Below are 9,841 nucleotides of genomic sequence, written 5' to 3'. Positions count from 1 at the left end.
ACGTTTTGACCATAGTTACTGCCCCTTCAATCGTGACATGCAACAAATCAACTGACCCACAGCCAGTTTGTCTCCTCTTCAATCCTTGTTCTTGTTATAAGAACTTCCTGCTGTGACCCAATCTCAAAATTCCTCTTCACTGCGATATTTTTCTGCTCCTTTACTAAAAATCCAGCATTAACTCTCGACCTTCGTTCGATTTGAGTCTTGTCAATGGAGAAATCGCTGCTTTGGTCGGATTATTTTCCTCGTGTCTGTTTTAGTTACAGATGTGCTGATCCCTGGTGTAATAATATCCACGCCCGTTGCCGTTTCCATCATCCTGGGAACCCTGTTGGTTTTTGTGCTGATTGCACTGACTGTACAACAACAGAGACAATCGTCAAGAAGAGGTACCTTTAATCATTGACCCTCGGTGATCAGCAGTTTTCTGTGTGTGTTAAGGGGCTGTAAATTGCTCGCTATAATGCTCGATCCCAGTTGTGAATCAGTCACCTTCTCATACTTGAAAATTCATTCTCTTTTGGGGATTTTGAATGGAACAAGACAGGGGTCGTTTATTCGTTGGTTTTGTTCTGTTCCTAGGAGATAGCAGTAGGGAGGAGTCCGGAATCTAATAAATTAAATATATCTGTTTTACTCCTAAACAGTGAAAAAGCGCAGCTTCCGTTATACGATTTCCAGACCGGATGAACCAATTTATCAAGAAATCGATGACATTACAGCTGGAAGAGGATCGCGTGAGTCCCACCCCATGACATGTTCTGTCTGTCCAGGTGTCGCTTCCCCCCAATAAAACTCCGCTGCATTGAATGTATTTGGGACCAGTCCCGTGATATTCGTCCCTGTTCACAGGACACCTCCTTTCACGGTGAACATGGTGCTGTCTGATTGTTCAGATTATTAACTGTTGTCAGCTTCATGTTTGATGGGATTTCTATATTTCTCCCTTTCCTGTCTTTTCCCAGTCCTCCTAGTTTCTAATTCTGAAGCTTTTTCTGAGTGTTTTTCCCTACTCTCATTCAGAAGATTGTGTCGATGTACTCTGAGCAGTCACTGTGCAGTTTATCACACTCTCCTTGCCGCAGAGGGCAATGATGCTCCGTGTTGCTCCCACAGGTGGGGTCACTGAGAGCACTGCGGTTTAAGAGTCCATACAATAAATATGATCACACTTATTGCAAAGGCTCTGAGGTGTGAAGCCTGTAAATGTATGTTTGTCTTTGTATTCTGGTATCATACTAACTAATGATGGTATCTGCTGGCGATCTGAACAGTTGACAAGATTTATTTAGGACAGCGTTTGTGCATTTGAAAGAATTTAACAGCCTTAATTTACATTAAATGTTCTTCACCGTTCTCATTTGGTTTGACAGTTTATCGATCTAATAGCGGAGAGATTGATCTGGAATATTATACCAGTACAAGTTTATCTCAAACCGACCAGAACTCGCAGAATCCTGAAGGTATGTAATACCCAGAACGGTGTAATAGTTTGTGACTGTTACATTCCGCATCTAATTACTCAGATCTGTGTAATATTTTGTAAATATGCCTTTCGGTGTGTAATTACTCAGATCATAGAATTTTACAACACAGAAGGAGACCATTTGGCCCATCGTGCCTGTACCGGCTCTTTGAAAGAGCTGTCCAATTTAGTCCCACACCCCAGCTTTTTCCCATAACCCTGTGAATTAGTCCCCTTCAAGTACATACCTATTTACCTTTAAAAGTTCCTATGGAATCTGATTCCACCGCCCTTTCAGGTAGTGCGTTCCAGATCTGAGTGAAACAATTTCTCCTCATTTCCTCTCTAGTTCTTTTGCCAATTATTTTAAATCTGTGACCTCTGTTTACCGACCCACTTGCCAAAGGAAACAGTTTCTCCCGACTTGCTCGATCAAAACCCCTCTTAATTTTGAATATCTTTAGTAGTTCTCCCCTTAACCTTCTCTGCTCTAAGGAAAACAATCCCAGCTTCTCCAATATCTTCACATATCTAAAGTCCCTCATCCCTGATATCATCCTGATAAACCTCCTCTGTACCCTCACCATGGCCTTTACATCCTTTCTAAACTGTGGTGCCCAGAATTGTATACAATACCCCAGCTGAGGCTTAACCAGTGATTTCTAAAGGTTTAACATGACTTCCTTGTTTTTATACGATACCTCTATTTACAAAGCCAAATATCCCATACGCTTTCTTATACACATTATAAACCTGCTCATTATATACTCAGGTCTGAGTAATATTTTGTTGGAGTGACATTCGGTTTGTAAATACTTCGATCTGTGTATTATCTTGTAAATGTGACAGTCGGTGTGTAATTACTCAGATTCTGTGTAATATTTTGTGAATATGATAATTAAGCACCAGCCACTGCTTGAAACATCGACAAAATGATCCACTCAGGGTGACAAAGAACCCGGAATAATTAAAACAGTTTCTCACGCAACCAGATCCCTAAACCGGTGATGGTAATTGTTTTGCCATCAGATTGTAATAATAGCCGTGATGTCAATCAGGAATCCAGGAGCTCCACCCGATGGGTTCCCTTGAATACTTGTCAGGACGTGTGCGTCATTAATTTAGGAAAACTCTGTTTAAATGGTCTGGAAAAGACCGCCTTGCGCCTCCACCGCTGTTCTCCACTAAAATGAACATTTCCTTTTATAGATAAGACCAGAGAGCACCTCAGTAAACAGGATTACGATGATATTGATTCTGGCCCATTGAATGACCAGACCCCCAGCGCAGAGGGTCCTGGTAAGTTCACCCCTGGGCTCGGAGGCTGCCGACTCATTCCTTTATTTGTAATCACATTTCTGTACAATTGCACCAGCCCAATGCCAATCATTAATCGACATTCGTACAATTGTTTTGCAATTTGCGTTGAAAGATCCCATTGGATGACTCATGCCTATTGCCCGAAAAAGCTCGGAAATTGCTGTTGGTGATTAAACCGACGAACACTTAACCCTGTCACACCACACTCAATTACCTGCTATCATGACAACGAAATACGTCCAGTTTAAAGAAATAAATCAAACTCAGAGTTAAAATAGCAGAGAAAGCAATTTCAATGTGTTCGCCAATACCTGCGGCAATAATTAACGCCTACGGTTACATGTTGGTGAAGAGGTTTCTCCTGAATTCCCTATTGGATTTACGAGCCACTATTTTATATTTATGACCTCTAGTTTTGGTCTCTCCCACAAGTGGAAATATTTTCTTTACTTCTACCCTATCAAAGCCTTTCATAATCTTAAAGACCTCGATAAGTGTGGATGGAGCTCACCGTGTGTGAGGTCCCGCATTCTATTCCAGCAGCTCCAAACGCTTTAACCTGCACGGGCTCGATAGGCCGAATGGCCTCCTGTGCTGTAACCATTCTATCGATCACCCGTTAGCCTTCTCTTTTCTAGGACTGAGGATTGTTCCATATTGTAGATGGCCCCAAACTGCTCCCTGTGGTTTGATGTGTTTAATGACTGAGGATTATTCCATATTGTAGATGGCCCCAAACTGTTCCCTGTGGTTTGATGACTGAGTAACGAGGGGTTTCTGTTTTTTTTTGTGAATTACCTTTTAAAACTCCTGCTCTGACTCCCAACAATCATTTCCTTCCAGCGCCAGTTCCGGGAAGTTGTGACGATGTTGAGGACGTGACCCCGAGCAGCCCAGATCGTGATTCCGTGCTGGACAAAGGCTTTCGTCTCACACTCAGAAAGACCACGGATCACCCCGCCACAGACTGTGAGTTCAATTCAGCAGAGCGGCCCAGATAGTTCGTTCTCAGTAATCGACCGAGTGTCCATTAGTCTGTTTATTGACAGATCACTGACCAGAAACATTCTATTACTAAAGAAGTTGGGGAGGAAAGTGCAAATTATCTTTCTGGCTTTCCACATGCAGCAATCTCAGTCTCTGTTTTCCCTCCCTCTCTCTCTCTGTCTGAATCTGTCTGTCTATTTATATATATATATATATATATCGCTCTTTATCGTCTCTCTATCATCATCTCTATCTCTCGATTATCATCTCTCTCAATCTCGCTCTTCATCTCTCGACCTCCATATCTCTCTCTCTATCTTTCTACATCTATTTCTCTATCTCTCTATTTTTCTAATTTGACAGAAGGATTTTCCAAACCAATCAAAAGAATAATATAGACCCAATTCTTACGCTGAGACAATGGAGCAAAAGGCACTGGGCCTGGGGTTCATGGGACAAAGTTAGGTCAGAGGGACATCAACTGCTGCACATTGTTGCCAGAAGATGAGCTGAGGCCAGGTCACCGGACTCGCTTAACAAACAGCGCGATGTTGAGAAGGTTCTTCGGTTGAAAAAAAACGCTAAACATGGGGGTCGGTGGTAGTGAGGGATCGACAGGGACATTTCACCTCCGGGTTAAAGTTCAGCCCTGAATGGTGGAATGGAAGCCCCCTCGAGTGCGAGCTGCAAGTGAATTCAGACAATGTCAGTCCCAGTTCCAGATTCAACCCAGTGAGCACTGGTTCACAGCAAAATGCAGCTTCAATTGGCACTAAACGGGTAACTTTCTTGAAGGATGAGTGTGGGAATGAGAAAATATCAGGCTGGGGCAATGGGGAGGTTCTGTTGAGGTTGTACTAATGTAAGGTTTTTGTGGCCGAATAAGAGCTCTGACTGTAAACCGTATTATATTTGATGAATGAGCAGCTGATACCATCACTGAGACACACAATGGAAAGCAGTCCATGTCCTGCCAACAGAAGCGTCAGTGTCCACTCGTACAGCGCTCTCAGGGGTTTTCATAAGGTGAGGTTTGGAAATGCTGCTCGGAATCTGGGAAACACTAGGGGTCCAGACCGAGGATGTGCTCCAACATGGAGCTTGATGCCTAGGAGTGAGGAGGGATATTTCCACGTCTGTGCATTCGGGTGGAGAAATACAAAGGCCTACCGTCACCATCTCAGGACAACTAGGGATTGGCAACAAACGCCGGCTTTGCCAGTGACATCCCACATCCCGAGAAATAATAAAACAAATACTGAATGCAGATGGGTGATTTGTGAAAGGTCATCTTTGATGGTGGCGGGAGTGGGGTGGGGTGATACACAGCAGACCATAGTCAGAGACGTGGAGCGCGTGAGTTGGTGTCTAAGGTAAAGCAGGTTGCAGAGGTAGATGGTCCGCATAGTCGAGGGATTCATAAACAAGCAGGAGAATTTCCTTTCAAAAGGAATGCGGGAAAGAAACCCGGGCAAGGTCGGCACCGGCCGTAACCCAGATTGAATTGACGTTATTAGTGGACAGTTTTTAATAGTGAGGTGAGAGCTCCTGATCGCCATCCACAATTGGAAAGCTTTCCTCAGTCTTTCGTCCAATTGCCTCTTTATGCAGACAGTTTGATTTTCAATTTTATAAACGTTATCAACTATCTAAAATGGTCTTAAATTCTTAAATTGCAAATGTCCCAGAGATTGTGACACGCATCAATTTAAAATAAAACCTGATGGACACGGGCTGTATTTAGTCCCTTTGCAGAGTGGGAATGAGTTAATTGACTTCATTTACCAACATGTTTTCTTTCTTCTCGTGGCAGAATTTTGGTTGAAATATTTCAACGGGATGTTTGATAATTTATCACCGGAAGTCCTGAAGTATTCGGCTCGATCATGGACGAATCTCGACTGACTGTCTCTACAGCCGTGGGTATTTTAGATGTTAGCTCATGTCCGTTGCAAAGACAGCTTTATTTTCTGCTAAAATCCCTCCATGAAATTTGCCTTCTCAATCTATAGAATCTTATAGCGCAGAAAGTGGCCATTCGGCCCATCGTGCCTGTGCCGACTCTTTCAAAGAGCTGTCCAATTAGTCCCACTCCCCCGCTCTTTCCCCATTGCCCTGCAATTGTTTCCTTTTCAAATATACAAAAAGAAAAAAAGACTTGCATTTATATAGCGTCTTACTCAACCTCCGGACGCCCCAAAGCACTTTACAACCAATGAAATACTTCTGAATTTGAGTCAATGTTGTAATATAGGAAATGCGGCAGCCAATATGTGCACAGCAAGATCCCACAAACAGTAATATGATACTGATGAGATTATCTGTTTTCGTGATGTGGATTGAGGGATAAATATTGGCCAGGACACCAGGGATAACTCCCCTGCTCTTCTTCGAAATACTGCCATGAGATCTTTCACGTCCACCCGAGAGGGCAGATGGGGTGTCGGTTTAACATCTCATAAAAAAGACCGCACCTCTGACAGTCCAGCATTCCCTCAGTACTGATCTGGGAATGTCAGCCTAGATATTGTGCTCAATTCTCTGGAGTGGAAATGAACCCACAAACTTCTAAATCAGAGGCGAGAATGCAGCCAACCGAATCACTCCAATACATCCAATTCCCTTTTGAAAGCAACTATTGAATCTGCTTCCACCACCCTTTCAGGCAGAGCAGTCCAGACCAGTAACAACTCCCTGTGTAAAAAAAAACATGTCTCCTCATCTCCTCTCTGGTTCTGTTGATAATTATCTTAAGTGTGTGTCCTTTGGTTAGCGACTCTCCTGCCAGTGGAAACGGTTTTTCCGGATTTACTCCCGATCAAACCCTGAACTATTCTGAGGACCTCTATCAAGTCTCCCCTTAACTTCGTTCCAAGGAGAACAATCCCAGCTTCCCCAGTCTCTCCACATATCTGAATTCCCTCATCCCATGTACCATTCCAGGAAATCTCCTCTGCACCCTCTCCAAGGCCTTCACATCCTTCCTCAAATGTGATGCCCAGAATGAGACACAATACTCCAGCTGAGGCCTCACCAGTGATTTATATAAGTTTACCATAACTTCTTTGCTTTTTACTTTATATCTCTGTTCAATAAGGGAAGGGTCCCTTTTATTTTTAACAGGTTTATCACTTTCTTCTCTGTAACCTCCTGCAGCCTGACAACCCCAGACACCCAACTCTCCCCGCACTCTGACTCGCCCGTCTCCATCTATGTAACTTCCTCCAGCCTAACAACCCCACACACCCAACTCTCCCCGCCCTCTGGCTCGGATCTCTTCTAACTCTCCCTCCGTTCAATCTGCCATCAGCGCCTCGGCCTTCAGCCGGCGAGCACCCACATTCTAGAATCGCCCCGCTCCACTCCCCCGAGGATCAATTTCCCTCGGCCCGAGTTATACCCGGCTCTTTGATCAAACAGCGACTCATGCCTCCTCCTCCTCTCCTTCACTCTGTCTGGCTTTTATTTCACATTCTCTTTGAAGCGCCTTGGGATTTTCTTCTACCTTAAAGGCGCCATTTAAAAAGCAAGTTATTGTTGTAAAATAAATAGATTTAATGTCTCTCTTCTATAAAAAAACATGGGGAATTTGTTTAACTGATGTAATTCTGCGGAAAAAATATATTTTGAATTGAATAGTTTTATCAGCTGATGAACTTTGTATCGTTTTATGTTGTTGTTTTTACTCAAATATTGTTAATGAAGAGTATTAAAAATATCTGATGTAACAGACTGAGAACTGCGGTGTTTTGCCATTAATAAGGAAAGTTGATGTCCTCACCATTGCTTTAGTATCGGCATCATCCGTTTTAGTTACATTTTTAATCAGACTATTGCGGTTCCAGCAGAATCACCAACAAACAAATATTCCAGTTTCTCTGAAACCCTCATGGAACCAAAGAGGGACATCGGTTTCAAAATGAAATATTCCTCAATTTGGATTCTGCTTCTTGGGAAATGTCCACCAGTACCGTCACAGAAAAAAAAAATGAGACTGAGTCAAATGCCCAGCTCACACAAGTTATTCTTGCGGCCGAGTGTGGGGTTTCAGGAAAAAAGTTACCGATAATTCAAAGAATAAATGGTGTTCAGCAAAATCCATTGGTCATTAAACATCTGCTCCTGCCTTTCATTTCTGTTAAATTTCTAACTGGCAGAAAGTCAATGGACAGACATCATGGGCTCGATTTTAGGGTCGGGTTTCCTGCGGGTTTCCAGCGGGGGGGCCCCGAAAATCCCGATATGAGTTCACGTGACCGGATCAGCCTTTACCGGTCCAGGAAGCCTGAGAAGTCCATCAGGGCACAACATAGAGACAAGAGACAAGGAGAGATAGAGAGATTCATGTAAATAAAGTCGAGTACCAATGGGTGGTTCTGCAAAGTAGCAGAATATTTAGTTGCAGATTGGGCAAGATTCTTTCTTGTGTATTTGAATTTTGCAAGAGTACATTGGGCACACAATTAAAAGCGCCGGCCACGCTCGAGTATCTCTCATGCTCTGAGAGAGATAAATGAAGTGAATTAGATCCAGTTCATTCATTTGAGCATTGAATGGATCTTTAAACAATAATTCAGCGAGCAGAAATCAAACCTGCGAAGGAAAACTCCATTTGATCTTGAATTTAACGCTTCAACCACTCGGCGATCGCAGCGGCACATGGCAGTACTTGCATGGCTGTAGATGCCACTTAAAACTGCCAATTGCTTCAAACGATGCCCGATAGACCGGCGTTGTCTTGTAGCTTTCCCAGGAGCTTCATTTGATTCGGTGGGTCAAGTTTGGGAAATTGAATTATTTGAACCGGCAGCTTGTGGTAGTATATTACCTAATTTTCATTACCGATAATGAACCACTGCAGCCACTGCAGAATTCGGAGCCACCCACAGCCGATCGGCCATCCTTTCAGACCACTACGATCCATCCAATCACGTTTTCTATTCCGATGTAGAGAAATGTCGAGTTGCACACTAACTATTTCCTCCGTTCTCTTTCGCAAACATATCACTGAACCAAACTTCACAAGTCACTCAGGAAAAATAATTCAGTTCAAAATCATTAGCTTCCGAAGGACCTGCGAGGACAGACTGACCAAACCTGCGTTCAGTCGTGAAGCTTGTGGGTGTGTTGTGATCCTAAGGGACAGAGACAGGCCTGCGACACAGAGCGAAGGCAGGAACTCAGAAATGTGGCCATAAATGGGCAGACAGTCAGTCACAGTCATTGATTCTGATACACGGCCCGGTAGTTGTTCAGTCAGTCGGGGAGCGAGGCCTGCAGCCAGCAAACAAAAAGCCTGGCCTGAGAATACGACCGAGACCCAATCAGACGGATAAACAGACAGACAGACAGACAGACAGGCAGCTCAGGGTCCTGCACACAGGTTTCATAGCGGGGCAGTGTTTTATGGATGGGCTGTTGATTGTTAGTAAAATAATATTGATCGGAATTTAATTTGTTACATTAAAGTGCTCTTTGTTTGTTAATTTTGATCTACATCCTCGACAGTATATACAGAAACAAGTAACAATGTTTAAGGGATGTGGTTTATTCAATATTCGTTGTAAAACCCTGTCAGCTGGTGTAAAAATAAACACAAACTACCCAACACGCGGGTAAGCCCATAAAGCTAAGATGTCTACATGGCCGGTGAGCTCAGTTGGTTAGAGCGTGGTGCTAATAACGCCAAGGTCGCGGGTTCGATCCCCGTACGGGCCATAAGATTCCTATTGCAATATTTTGGTAACTTTTAAAAGTTTGGCAGACTTGAGAAACAAGCGAATCCACACAAAATGTCATGAGGTCAATTTTTTGGAGTAACATCCATTAATATGTTTTCTGATCTATCTTTTTGAGGTCCAAAGTGGACGGCCTCAAACTTGCTTACGTTGAAATCCATTTGCCGCAGTTTTGCCCATTCACTTGATCCAGTAATATCTCTCTGTAATCTCATTCTTCCATCCACACTGCTTATAATTCTGTCCATCTTTGTGTCATCGGCAAACTTGGATATGTGGTTCTCGATCCCGTCATCTAATATCAATGAGACCGCCTAAATTGGGGTAA

General features: G+C 43.3%; 1 non-coding gene across 1 annotated transcript; it reads left to right on the top strand.

Moving 5' to 3' along the window:
- Window positions 1-9,419: 9,419 nt before the first annotated feature.
- On the top strand, window positions 9,420-9,493 carry trnai-aau (transfer RNA isoleucine (anticodon AAU)). Its single transcript has one exon. It is a non-coding gene; the product is annotated as a tRNA-Ile (tRNA).
- Window positions 9,494-9,841: the final 348 nt, after the last annotated feature.

The sequence above is a fragment of the Heptranchias perlo genome, chromosome 20 (assembly GCF_035084215.1).
Source record: "Heptranchias perlo isolate sHepPer1 chromosome 20, sHepPer1.hap1, whole genome shotgun sequence".
NCBI classification, from domain to species: Eukaryota; Metazoa; Chordata; class Chondrichthyes; order Hexanchiformes; family Hexanchidae; genus Heptranchias; species Heptranchias perlo.
Note: the sequence above shows the minus strand (reverse complement) of the source record. Positions and strands in the feature narration are given on the sequence as shown.